This window comes from Talpa occidentalis, unplaced genomic scaffold (genome assembly GCF_014898055.3).
Source record: "Talpa occidentalis isolate TD23 unplaced genomic scaffold, MPIMG_talOcc4v2.1 talOcc4.3, whole genome shotgun sequence".
Lineage (NCBI taxonomy): Eukaryota > Metazoa > Chordata > Mammalia > Eulipotyphla > Talpidae > Talpa > Talpa occidentalis.
The window spans coordinates 148,562,253-148,574,741 of record NW_023603184.1 but is presented as its reverse complement, the minus strand read 5'-3'; the positions used below and the strand labels follow the sequence as shown (position 1 = coordinate 148,574,741).

At 50.4% G+C, this 12,489-nt stretch overlaps 1 protein-coding gene and 1 long non-coding RNA gene across 5 annotated transcripts in view; one reads left to right on the top strand and one right to left on the bottom strand.

Annotated features, from left to right (window-relative positions):
* The first annotated feature begins 5,679 nt into the window (after window positions 1–5,679).
* LOC119254892 (uncharacterized) lies at window positions 5,680–7,156 on the top strand. 4 transcript variants are annotated; one of them, XR_008553688.1, is made up of 3 exons: window positions 5,680–5,865; window positions 6,011–6,132; window positions 6,224–7,156. It is a non-coding gene; the product is annotated as an uncharacterized LOC119254892 (long non-coding RNA). The 4 variants fall into 4 exon arrangements; XR_005127406.2 differs by having other exon boundaries at window positions 5,680–5,882; window positions 6,006–6,132; XR_005127403.2 differs by having other exon boundaries at window positions 5,680–6,132; window positions 6,224–6,307; window positions 6,438–7,156.
* A 3,808-nt stretch (window positions 7,157–10,964) lies between these two features.
* Window positions 10,965–12,489, bottom strand: part of TRPM8 (transient receptor potential cation channel subfamily M member 8) — a 54,038-nt gene continuing 52,513 nt past the window's right edge. The window contains exon 25 of the mRNA XM_037521939.1: window positions 10,965–11,015. The gene's annotated coding sequence lies outside the window, so the exon portion shown is untranslated. The remainder of the gene's footprint in view (window positions 11,016–12,489) is intronic.

The window sequence follows — 12,489 nt, the reverse complement described above, 5'->3', positions numbered from 1 at the left end:
CTGTGCTCAGCATCTGTCACAGCCCCCCTCAGGACAGCCAGGATGGGGACGCAGCCTCCGCGCCTCCGGCTGGAGGTTGGGTGAGGGAGACGTGATTTATCCACCTCGTGGAAGACTGTCGAGCCATGAAGAAAGATGAAACGCCACTGACAGCAAAATGAAGGTGCTCGAGGGAATGACATGCAGCAAAGCAGGTCAAAAGGACAAAGCAAGTACTGGACAAACAGCAGACACTCAGCCATGCAAAATGCTTAAGAAACTAGTGGACGCTGACCAGCCAAGTGAGGCCTCTGAAATTAAAGGGGGGGGGAGGGGCCAATGGGGTACAAAGGAGGTTGGTGTGGAAAAAATACACCTGACCGGGAGCCCTGGTCTCACACTGGTCAGCCGCCTGCCCGTGGGCGTGGGCCCCACTCTGAACCACCTCCTAGTATAGACAGTGGGGATAAATAGCTTATATATATCTTTAAAAGCACTTTATATGTGTATATATGTATATAAATAAATTATCGGTCATGGTAGGAGAGAGATTTCTTTAAGGAACTGGCACACCAAGGTGGAGGCTGCAGGGTGGGCGGCACCTGGCAACCTGGAAGGCTGCAGTTCAAGGGCCGGGATACCTGCTGGCTCAGGGAAGCCAGGCCTGTCTAGAAAGGGCTTCAACCGGTCAGATGAGGTCCGCCCACACGATGGAATGTCATCTGCTTTGCTCAGAGTCTCCTGATGGAAACATGAGCAACACAGAAATATGCAGAGTGATGTTGGATCAACTCTCTGCACCAAAGTTAAATTGACACATGACACCAACAACCGCGAGTCAGTCACAAAGCCTCGGACAGCACTTGGCGAATCGCCTCCTCAGTGGACAGCGGTCATCCGTCCCAACTCCACTCCCTGCACATGGCCGCGCCCGCCCCGTGGAAGACAGGATGCTGAGACCATCGCGATGAGCTCTGGAGCAATCCGGCCACCTGCCTGAACGAGGCAGATGTGAGCGCCAGCCGAGGAAACAGCCATCACAGCAGGACCCGGAGGCGCTCAGAGAGGCTTCCCTGACCGGCGGGGAGCGTGGCCGCTTTCTCCCTCCGACTGCGCCTCCCAGGGGTGCGTCTCTGGACGTGGGCCTGGACAGACGCAGGAGCCTCCAGCGGAGAGAAGGAGGAACGAGCAGAAAGGAAACCGTGGCGGGACAGCAGCCTGACCCCAAGGTCCATGGGCGTAGGGGTGTCTGCAGAGGCCGCCAGGCTCCCTGCCGACAAGGAGCGAAGGGAGGGGAGGAAGGGAGAGACAGGCGCTGGTAGATTCCACGCGACAGCTGTGACCGGCGTGAGCCGCAATGATGCAAATCGTGAATTCCTGCAGCACTGGAAGGCAACTCTGTTCATCCAGATATCGCCTCCCTCTGCCGCCCCCTGCACGGAGCTAACAACGGTCAAATCAGCCTCTGACGACTGCACGTGAATATGGACCTCCTCGAGGCAAACGCCTCCCCTGTCGGCACACCAGCTCCAAGGCACGGGAGCAGCAAGCCCGATGGCTCACCCCACGCCACATCTCCGGTTCAGCATCTTCCTTCTTCTCCTCCGACCCCCCCCCCCACTAGGTCCAGCCGCACAGGGGTCCTGACAGCTGCTCGGGGACACCGAGCAGCCTGGGGCCCTCCACCTGCTATTTTTTCCAAAGAGCCAGGACAACCACCTCCCACTTCCCCCAGGCAGCACCCCCCATCACTCAGGCCTCAGGTTAAACAGCACCCCCTTGAGCTTCCCAGGCTGTCCGCAGCCGTGTCGTGTCTTCTGCCCACCCCCCAGGGCCGGCTACCCCACATCAACTCTCTGCTCCCTCCTCCCACTGCTTTGCACCAAGAGTGTGATTTGCACGTTTGAGTTGTCTCTAGCAGGCTCCATGAGGAGGGACCACGTCAGTCTGGTTTACACTCTGCTGAGACACCAGATGGGCACACGCAAGTGCCGGCGGGTCACGCAAGTGGGTGGCGAGTGAGCACACCTGGCTGGAGCCCCTGGGAGTCTCGCTGGCGCCTGTACTCACTGGCGGTGTGTGAAAGGCACACAGAGCAGTGTTACGGGGTGATGATCCCTAAGATTTGTAATGCTGTTACTCTTCACCTGCCTTGCACCCAATTCCATTAGAATCTTTCAGATTTAACTAACGGCGCCATCTGGCTCCCAACTCCCGGGTCTCATTACGATGAACAGTAATAATAAAAGGAATTGCTGAAGAGTAGAGGAGATTAAGGAGACAGCAGTAAAATGATGTTGCCAGCTCAGGGCTATTGATTTTGTGTAGCTTGCTGGGGCGAGCCTAGAATCTTCTATTGCTCAGATTCACCGGCTGCCATGAATACTTGCACCCGGTGCTCGAGCAGGCGCTGAGCAGAGCTCCAAGGCAATGATCTAAAAAATGCCTCTGCAGGTCCCATCACATCTGATAAACCTCGAGGTTCCATCTTGGCCCTACACGGAAATCCAGGCTGCGAGGACTTCAGGATGTGTGCGGCATCCATTCCAGCATCTGCCTGCTGCTTCCACAAGAGTTATTAGTGAAGGGGTTCAAAAACACGGTGCTCAGTGGACAGCGCCTATGGCTTTGCTTATCCAGCCCCTGGAAATGTGTATAAAATTCAGCATTGGGAGCAGGAGTTGTTGGGAGGAGGTCGAGTAAAGGCGGATGGCCGTTGTTGTCACAGAACACGGGGCTCATTGATGTCGTCTGCTTTGTTGCTCTTGAGATCATTTCATTTCGGTTATCTCTATGGTAATACTGTTTGTGTGAAGTCACTAAATTTAGAGAAATGCAAACCAATTCTTCATCTGATCCGTAAACCTCTTATTGCATGACTATTTCCCAGTTTCACCAGCGCGTGTCTGCTGCCAACTCCTGGACAGGAGCAGCACACTCGCCCGGACGCAGACTTTCCATGTCTGGAAATGTCAGTATTTCATGAATGGTGTTTTTAACAGGGCAAGAAAAACAGTGAAGATCAGAGGTTCTCAAAGTGTGGTCCCCACCCCGACCTACCACATCAGGAAGTCCCCAGGGGTCCAGGACCAGCCTTCGGAGACCTTCAGGGGCCCCACGTACGGGCAACATGCAAGCCAGGGAGTAGAGTAACGCGCTCAGCCTGGTGGCCTCGCCCCTGAGGACACTGTCTCTGCCATCAAACCGGCAGTGTCCAGGAACATTTTTGATTGTCAAAGACTAGCAGAGAGTGCTACTGGGCACCCATCTCACAGGAAAATCCAGAGGTGGCACTAGCTACGCCCAAGCACTGTCCCATCCCGAACATCAGTGGTACCAGTTTGAGACTCTGGGGAAAGGAGGGAAACTTGATCAGCAGCCCTGGCTTCCCGGTCATTTGCTAGTGGTGATGGCCTCGGTCTATGGGCTGCGTGACGTCATGAATAAAACTCAGAGGCTGGCCTTTGCCTGGCGCTCCTCAGCAGCAGGTCACGCAGAATGTGAACAGGTGCTACCGAGAAGAAGAGGTGGGTCTGCGGTCAAGTGACTCCAGGGCCCTGGAGCTGGAGGGCACGGTGCTCTCAGGAGTGCGAGGAAACTGACCTGAAACAGTTGTCATGTGATGAGTTCCCTGCTTGCTGACACCCCAAGGATGGCGGGGTCATAGCCCGGCCTTTGCTGGGCTTGCAGGCTGATGGGTAGAGGTGGGGAGTTGCTCGGGGCCAGAGGACGCTCAAGGCATCCTCCCTGGGCTCTCCCTGTGAGGAGGGCTACTAGGGAATCTCTTGGGGTGCTGAAGCCCCTGCCTCATCCCTGAATCAGTGTAAATCATCTGATCCACCTCAAAGAAGCTATCGCAATCATCTCTGGGATAACCTGAAAGGCCGCAGCTTTAGGGCCGACTCCTGGCAGAGCAGAGCCGGGTTCCATTTTGCGGCTCTTGTGTCTCTCAGGGGGGCTAGCCCCAGGACAGAAGTGGAACTGGAAGATAAGTCCCCTCCAGCAACCTAGAAGGGGGCTTTCTTTTCTTCTTCGCTCATTTTGTTAGGGGAAAAGGCTGTCCTAAAGCTGATTCCATACAGGCTTTGTGGACTCCACCCCCACCTCAGGCCAAAGCCAAAGACACTGGGAACTCCACATCCCATCCCCACCCAATGGAAGGTGGCTGGGGCCTGAGGGTGGGGTTAAGCATCCAGGTGGGGATAAAGCCAGACACGTGGGGACAAATGGGGTCCCCCATTTTGGCTCCCCGCCAGCTCGCAGCGTCCGGCCAGCTCTGAGAGTGCCTTTGGGTTTCCAGGTAGGCGGATCGGGTAGGAAGCATTAAAGACTTTATTTCCCTATTTTCTCCCTGAGTTGTACATTTTCCTCATTTCCCTTTCCCTTGTAAATAAACCTTTTATTAAGCTTCTGTGTGTGCCTGTAGTGGAGTATTCATAAGTCCCTTGTAAGCGCTGGTGAGGACCCACAGCCAGGAACCAGTTCAATATCGGGGCTGCTCTATAACAATTTCAGAGGAAAACTGGCTAGACGTCAGAGCCCTTTGCCAGGGCTGCGTGGAAGGAGCGAGACAGTGAGCAGGAGGAGGGAGTCTGGGCGGAGTCCAGGGCCCCGGGAGAAGGGCCGACACCGCCTATGGGCCCTCGAGCCAGTGGGAGCCCACAGTCCTAGAGAGCCAGGGTTTGGGAGATGCCCTTGCTCTCCTGATGCTGACAAGCAGGAGGGCAAAAGGAGCACGTGAAGTTGTACTTTTACCTGCGCAAAATTACTGAGAATGCTTAAAAATAAAAAGCCACTAAAGGTCATGATTCGGGAAATGCCTCTTTTTTGTTTACTCTTTTTTTGCAAAAGCCTCCCCTGGGTGAAGAAGGCACTTTCGGCTGAGGAAAGAGAAGTACATTAAAGATGCACCCCGGCCCCCCACTTCATGCACGGGCACCCTGTGCCCTCAGGAACCCCGTCCTCTGTCTCCAGAGGTCTAGTGCCCCGAAGACGCTGGCTCTGGTGTCTTTCCTGAAAAAAATCTTTCCTGACACAAGGGGCTAAACCCCGCCGAGGAGCCGTGTGGTGAAACCTTTAGCCCAGAACACAGAACCTACAGGAAGTGGCTGAGATACGGTCGCTAACTCGGCGGAGTCTCCACTGCTGGCCAGTCGAGGTCAGGGCCTACGTCAGGGCCGGAGTGGAGCCCAGGCCGAGGGGGCAGGTCTGTGCTCCCACCAGCCGCCCTGTGTTCCCACCACCTCAAAGGCCGGCCCTCCTCAGAGCTGGGTGGGGGGGGCACCCCCACCCGCCTTCCTGGAACCGACTTCGAGGCTGTTCTGGCCCCACCCAGGCCCCTGGTCTTGGACTCGCCTCTCCCTAAGGCTGCAGGTTCTGAGCACGGGGCTCGGCATGGTGCAGGCAGGGGGGGCGCACGCGTCGGGGTGCCCACGGTGAGTTAACGGCAGGATGGCAGGGACCAGCTCTCTGGCCCCGCGGCAGCTCCTCTTCCCATGGGGAGAAGACCCCCTCCAGGACCATGGCACCGTAGACAGCCGAGCTCATAAAGGGCGCTCCGGACTCCCAGGGGACAGATGGAGACCCGTTCCCAGGTACAGGAGACGGGCTGTGCTCGATCAGGGGTAGACGGTATTTTAACCAGTGGGGATGGAAGAAGGGAAAGGATGCATGGCAAGACCACAGGGCGCGCCGGAGAACAGTGAAGATTCAGTTCAAGTATAGAAATTCCTAGTGACCAGCTGCCTCTCGTTGCCGTGACTACAACAAAGGCAGGACAAGCCCCTCCCTGAAGGACTCCGCAGTGAGGAAAGAGGGAGACACATAAAAGACACTCATGGACTTGAGCAGCACAACTGCCTGATCAGGATGCCCAGTGAGAAACAGGTTACCAGTGTGCCCTGGTGCGGATCCTCCGGTGCTAGGCCGCTGGGCGGGGTCTGGTCAGGGTCGGTGGCCCCTGGAAGGCCTCCTCTAGCACCCGGGGGACCCACAGGTAATTCTATTTCCTAACTGTGCCCTGAGAGGACAGAGCTGCCAGAAGCTGTTCTGGGAGTGGACGATCACGGTGGGCTTTCTGGAGGAGGCGATTCCTGAGTTGGGGCCTGAGAGTCAGAGCCCACCAGAAAGGTAGAGGAGACCTTGGACAAAGAGGTATCTGAGAGTGTAATAATACAGAGAACCTATTCCCTGAGCAGTTATGACCCTTTCAAGGGATCTCATTTCATCTCAATGTTCTGAGGAGAAGGTGAGCTCAGCAAGACCGGGGCTGAAGTAGTCTTCCCACAGTCACACAGCCAGCAGGCAGGGAAGCCAGGATTACAACCAGGTATGATTGTCCCGTTGTTCAAAACTATAGCACTATGCCACGCCCTGTCAGGAAATCCACGGAGACATTGAACAATGCTGGGGAGGAGGTGGGGTGGGGGGACCCCACAAGCACTATGTTTTCCTGGGAGGTGGAAGGCTGAATGGTCAGTGGAGAGCAACAGGCTCGGAGGGGACGCCTCGCTCAAGCCGGGAGGGCCGTGTGGACAGTGGCTCAGAGTCCGGATTGTGGGAACGAGCCAAGGAGCCACCACGTGTCTGCAGAGGTGGGTGAGGCCAGCCTGCGCCATCACGGCCTCGGTCTTGGGCCGGACTTGGTAAGCAGGGAGGCACTGAAGACTCTTCACCTGGCACGCGCTGTCCTGAGCATCGGGAAAATAACTCTGAGAGCATGGCCAGGATCCAGAGGGGAGGTGAGAGAGAAAGCAGGGTCAATTTTCCCTCAGACCCCTGGGCCGTACAAGTAGTTGTCATGGTCCAACTTTCCTACTACCCTTTCGAGGCTTTCCACGAAGGCAGCAAAGCGAAACTGCAAGTTAAGCAAGTGCAGAGTGCTGACCCCTGTCCTCAGAGGGCCTCTGGAGGGCAAATCCTCAAGATCAGCTTGATAATAGCGAGACCCTGGAGGGCAAATCCTCAGGTCCTTTTGAAATCAAAGGGGGCAAGGATGAGGAAAGTCCAGAGAAAGGACCCAGATCTCCACTGAAGGACTAACCATCATAATTCGCCACTTGCCACCCTTCCTTGTCCATAACTCTGGTTAGGATGCTTCAAGGGCCGGCACCTTTCAGCCCGGATGTGAACCCGGGCTCTGTCTCCTGCTCCGTTCACCTGGAAATAAAACTCTCTTTTCTCAAGGTCAAGGTCATAGTATTGGCTTCTAGGCCAGTCAGGCAGTGGACCCTGTTCAGTAACAAGAGCCCTCATGGAAATACACATCTGAAGGTTGCTGCTGGAGCCCAGAGTGACGGGGCCCTGGGGGCATGGCGCGACTGGCAGTCTACAACCTCACATGACCTACTGCCATGATGGCCTCGTGACTTGCACCATCCCAGGAGGGTTCCAAAATGCAGTGGGGTGCTCTTAACACGCCCCACAGCTTGCCCCTCTTTAACATGCCCCACAGCCTGCCCCTCTTTGCTGTACTCCTTCTCCATGCATCCTCCTCAGTTTCCCCAGCAAATTCTGGTGCATTTGCCCTGCTGGTGCATAACCATTACTGACCCACTATCGCCACCTGGGCCTCACTCCCTATCCCAGGGAGCTTCTCAGAGCGTTTCCACCCTACAGACACAAGAAGGGGTCCTTGAGAGGATTTCCAGGGAGTTTTCTCCTGCACTGTTCACAGAACCCCGGTCCCCAGTCAATAACCCTCAGACTGCACCCTGCAGCCTCACCTCTGCCTGGTGCCTGGAGGGTAACTCCTTGTTTCCCAAATGGGTGAGGAAAGGTGGAAGGCACAGGGTCCTCATTACCCAACCCGTGCAGTGGACACTAATGATGACATGTTGCACACACAAGGGAATGAGAGACATTTCTCCTAGTCAGACAAGACGGCTATGGACGGGCAGTATTTGATTTTAAAAATTGAGGCTGCAAAGTCCCAACTTGATCCTAATCAAACTGTGGTTCAGAATAGCTTCCCCCTGAGCACTTCCATCCTGAGGAGGACAGAAGCCTGTCCACGCACGCCGGCTGGGGCAGCAGGGGGGATGTTTGCTTCTGTGGGATGTTCGTTTCTGACATCCAGTCCAGTTCGATCCAGGGCCAACTGCTGAGACAGAGGCTGCAGGCATGGGCTGTGTCCATGACAACCACACAGCTGAGGCCCCAGGAGGATGGGAAAGACATGGTGTGGGGTAGATGCACCTCCCCAGGTCTCCCTGAGACAGAGGAAGCTTTGGACCAGCAGGACGTGCCCTCAGCAAGGAGTTCAAGTCCCAGGATGCACTGAGGCCGTCACATGTGGGTCTGAGCACAAAGGGTGCCTGTGTCGGTCCCAAGACAGACCCTGAGCACTGGTGCGAACTCACAGGAGACTGTCACCTTAGATACGGTGAGGCTTGCCTGAGGGACGGTGATATACACGGTGGCTCTGAGTCATCTGGACACGGGGCTCCAGATGGGTGTTTTTATGGGGGGGGTCCAAAGGTGGGCTTGCCAGCAAGAACCAGAACCGTGGGGACATTCGGCTAGCATTCATGCAAATGTTTTCGTCTTCTGCTTAGAGAATCAGCTCCTGTTACTCTGGGAACTAAATCCTTATAGACATGACTCTGAGCCAAGAAATTTTATTTTTTTCAGTCTCAATAGTGTGACAAAAGCAACACATGGCAATTCCTCCTCATTGTTTAACGCATTAGCACACCCAGTTAAAGCAAGCTGCAGGAGTACCACGGTGGCGTCCACGTTCCGAGGACACATTTAGTACCAGACACAAAGCCGTAGCACCTTTGATTGGAGGTATGCTCGATACGCGTGCTAGTTCATAATCTACACCAAAAGGGATGACTTTGCATTTGCAAAAACCACAGAGAGGGACTACGCGAAAACACGGCCAGACAAGCTGAGTGGAAAACACTTGACAGTCCCCTCTCGTCCAAATGAATCCTGGGTCTGACTGAGCCGAGGCCCTGAATGAAAAGCACAGTCGGTGGAAATACAGTCTATGGACAAACATAAGGGGGTGGGGAAGAGTTGAGCTAGATTTTGTCCTGATTTCACTCAAATGCCCCGCTTGAATTGAGGGTAAGAGGTTGGGATTGGTGCTTGTCTTTCTACAGTCTTAGGGACAGTCCCACACACTCGATTTCTTCCCGTGAGCATGGTAGACATGAGCCTCTTCCTGGTGGTTTCAAAAAGGCAGAGAGTCTCGTTGCCATGGTGAATGAAAATGACATTCTTTCACGATATTTTGAAAATTTCATTCATTGACAATTTTTGATGTATAAATTTTAGCCCACCTACTCTCAGCATCCAAAACTATGAGTTGATTGACCCTATTGAGTAAAATTTCATTTTAGGTCATGACTGGGATGTAAGTAGGAAGACACCTTTTGTCTGTGTGCCTTCTCTGCAAACGTTGTGAATGTGGTGGGGAGTCATTTTAACTACTTCCGAGACAAAATTTTAAACGTCCTTTTTTAGTTCATGCCTTTACAGATTTCCTAGTTAAACAATCTTTTAATAGCTCCCTTCTAAGATTTCCTTCTTTAACCACTGAGTTTATAGTCTATTCAAAGCTGAAAAGACCAATTATGGACATTGAAATTGCCTAAGATATGTCCAGCACATCTCTTTTGGGTAAAGATACCTACCACCAGTTCCAGAGAAAGTAGGGACTAGGGGGTTCAATAAGGTAACCTCTCCAGCTCTATGCTGTTGCCTCCACCATCCTTATTTAAATGAGTATCTTGGCTTCATTCTAAAACTAAGGATTAAATAGAATGTCTTATAGTAAGAGTTCTAAGTTCGTGTATCTCCTAGCTTATGCTCAGGATAATAATTCTTATTTGCTAGATATTTATGGAAAAGCCGTATAAATGGGTTGGTAATCAGTGGGTATTCCCAGGAAGCAAGCCACGGGAAATGTCCCCAAATGCTGAAGCAGATTCATGTGCAAAGATGCTCATTCCGCTGACCAATCACAAGCAACATTTTAGGCCCAGCATGATGACGTCATTAGCAGGTGGATTGATGATGCAAACACTAACCTAATGTTTAAGAAGATCGTGAATATAAATAGGACATCTTTGATAAAGTCCTAAGTGAAAAAGCTTATACAAAATTGTAAATGTGGCATGCTGACATCATGTAAAAATTTAAAAGGGAAGTAAAGCATGCCTAGAAAAAAATAGATTTGGAAAAACATCCTGAAATGTTAACTATCTTCAGACGGTAGGACTATTTATATTCTTACATTCTGATGTAGTCTACATTTTTAATGATATCCATGAATTATCTTCAATGGGAAAATAACAAAGAGACTAAAGAGAAGCACCGAATGAAAACAAAGCCTCTGCCACCTCAAGGCTCCACTTTGGGATGATGTTTCACATTGATAGGATTGGAGTTCCTGGAAGAGCGAGAGGGAAATATGCTGCTTTTTCACCCCCTTTCAGAATAAAAGGCATCATGAAAAATGAAAACAGTTTCTCCTGAAAATGGTAGGGTCTTTTTGCTAGGACATGTGTTAGACTCTCATTTTTGATTTAGGAGACTTTTAACAATAAGCCTGATGCATCTGTCACATAATGCAAAAAAAAAAAAAAAAAAAAAAAAAAAAGGAAATAGTAAAGAATCAGTAAGACAGAAACAAAATAACAATACAAGGGGAAAAAGCATGACCATTCTTATTCCTAAGGGAGATGTTCCATAATACGCAAGGGTCAAAAAATAAAAGAAGTGAAGGAAAAGGGACTGCAGTGTGCCAACACCAAAGCTGGTGTCAACACCAAGGCCTAGCCACGGAGACTCAGAAAGTAATAGGACAGGCGTGGGGGAAGCACATTGTGGGAAACAGGCCTCCTTTCTATCCACCTGCTCATGTGAACTCCATCACTCATTTTATTGTCAGATCTGCACACACATGGGATGATTAAAACCATCCTCTGTGCACACAGGGATCTGACCATTCTAACTTAGTAGTAAGTTCCAAAAGTGTTCCTCAGAGTTCCTGGAGTCTTTTCCATCTTCATGTCTAATATCACCTGTGAAAATAAAGAACATTATGTAAAGAATGGATTTCCCTCCTTTCATTCTCAGGATGTGATTTACTTCAGAATTTGATAATATACAAATAATGGACCCAGATATTCTGAACTGAGAGGTTTGCTTGTGGTATTGAAGAGGCTCGGAATTGTTTCTCTTCAATATGTGGCTTCTGAGGGTTTGCCAATTTGAACTGAATGACTAAAGCTGAATGGTCAAGGCTCACCTCATTCAATCTAGCTTGAGACCCAAAAAGTTGGTGCATGCTTTCTATGTTGAGTGGGTTTGGGTTCTGCATAAATTGAAGAGTGGATAGCAAAGTTAAAAGCTGCAATAATTAATTGAGATGAATTGTCATGATGACTCCCAAAGGAACTTCCAATCCTTTACTGAACTAGAATTTAAGTGCAGCAAATACAAGACTAAATACTATGTACAGATCAACCAATTTCCAGTACCCTTCTTTTCCCATGGTCCTCCGGGGAGATTCAAACTCCTAAGTGTGAAAATTGAACAAACAAATGGCTCTATTCTCATTCTGGTCCTTACCGCCTTCCAACCTTTGTGTGAGAAACAGAAAAATATACAACACTCCTCTGATAAGTTCATCCCTATTAGTGGATGGAAGACTAATTCAGAGATGAAAAGCCCAGATGGGCAAATTAATTATAAATTAATAAATTAATAACCTGCCCCTAATGCCAGTTCCTGCCCTACCTCCAGTGGTGCTTGTTCACACCCACCTGGGGTTGGCATTCTCTTTCCGTCCCCTTACCTCCAGGAAAGATCACCCTCACCCCTCAGGGAAAGATGTATTAGTGAAGCACTAGAAGAAAAATGTTTTAACAGCAAGTACCTGGTTTCCTATAAAATCACATTTTTGGTGAATTTCTTAAGGATATGCCAGACAACCACCATCAAAAAAAAAAGAAATTGCATTTTAAATCCAGCAGTAAAAAATTATACCAAAAAAAAATTGGACATACTGAATTCATTGTTTCTAAACACAAAAGAGGTTAAGAATTTATGAAACACCTGTTGTCTGATGTGCTCTAACTCTCCTTCCTCATGGATGACCCATGCAGAAACAAAGTATGACCTTCTCCCATTCCATTTTCACTCACCAATTAATTAATTCACCATAGATTAATAAAAGTTTAAGTGTAAGTCAATACACTGGGAAAAGAATGAGAAATGAGATTAGAGCTTTAAGAAGTGAATGTGCACATCTCATTTTGATTCTTTTCTGATTATTACACCTTTATGGTTTTTTTTAAAATTACTTTAATTGTTTCATCTCTTCCTGCTTGTTTTTTCCTATATTGCAGCTCATAAATTAAACACAATGGCAGTGTTTCAAAACTCAAATTTTAATTTTTGCAAGGTTGAATTTTTTTTTCATTAAACATGAAAGAAGTGAAATACATTCTTCCTAACTATGCAAGGTTCATCTTCTTGAGCTCATGGGGAGGC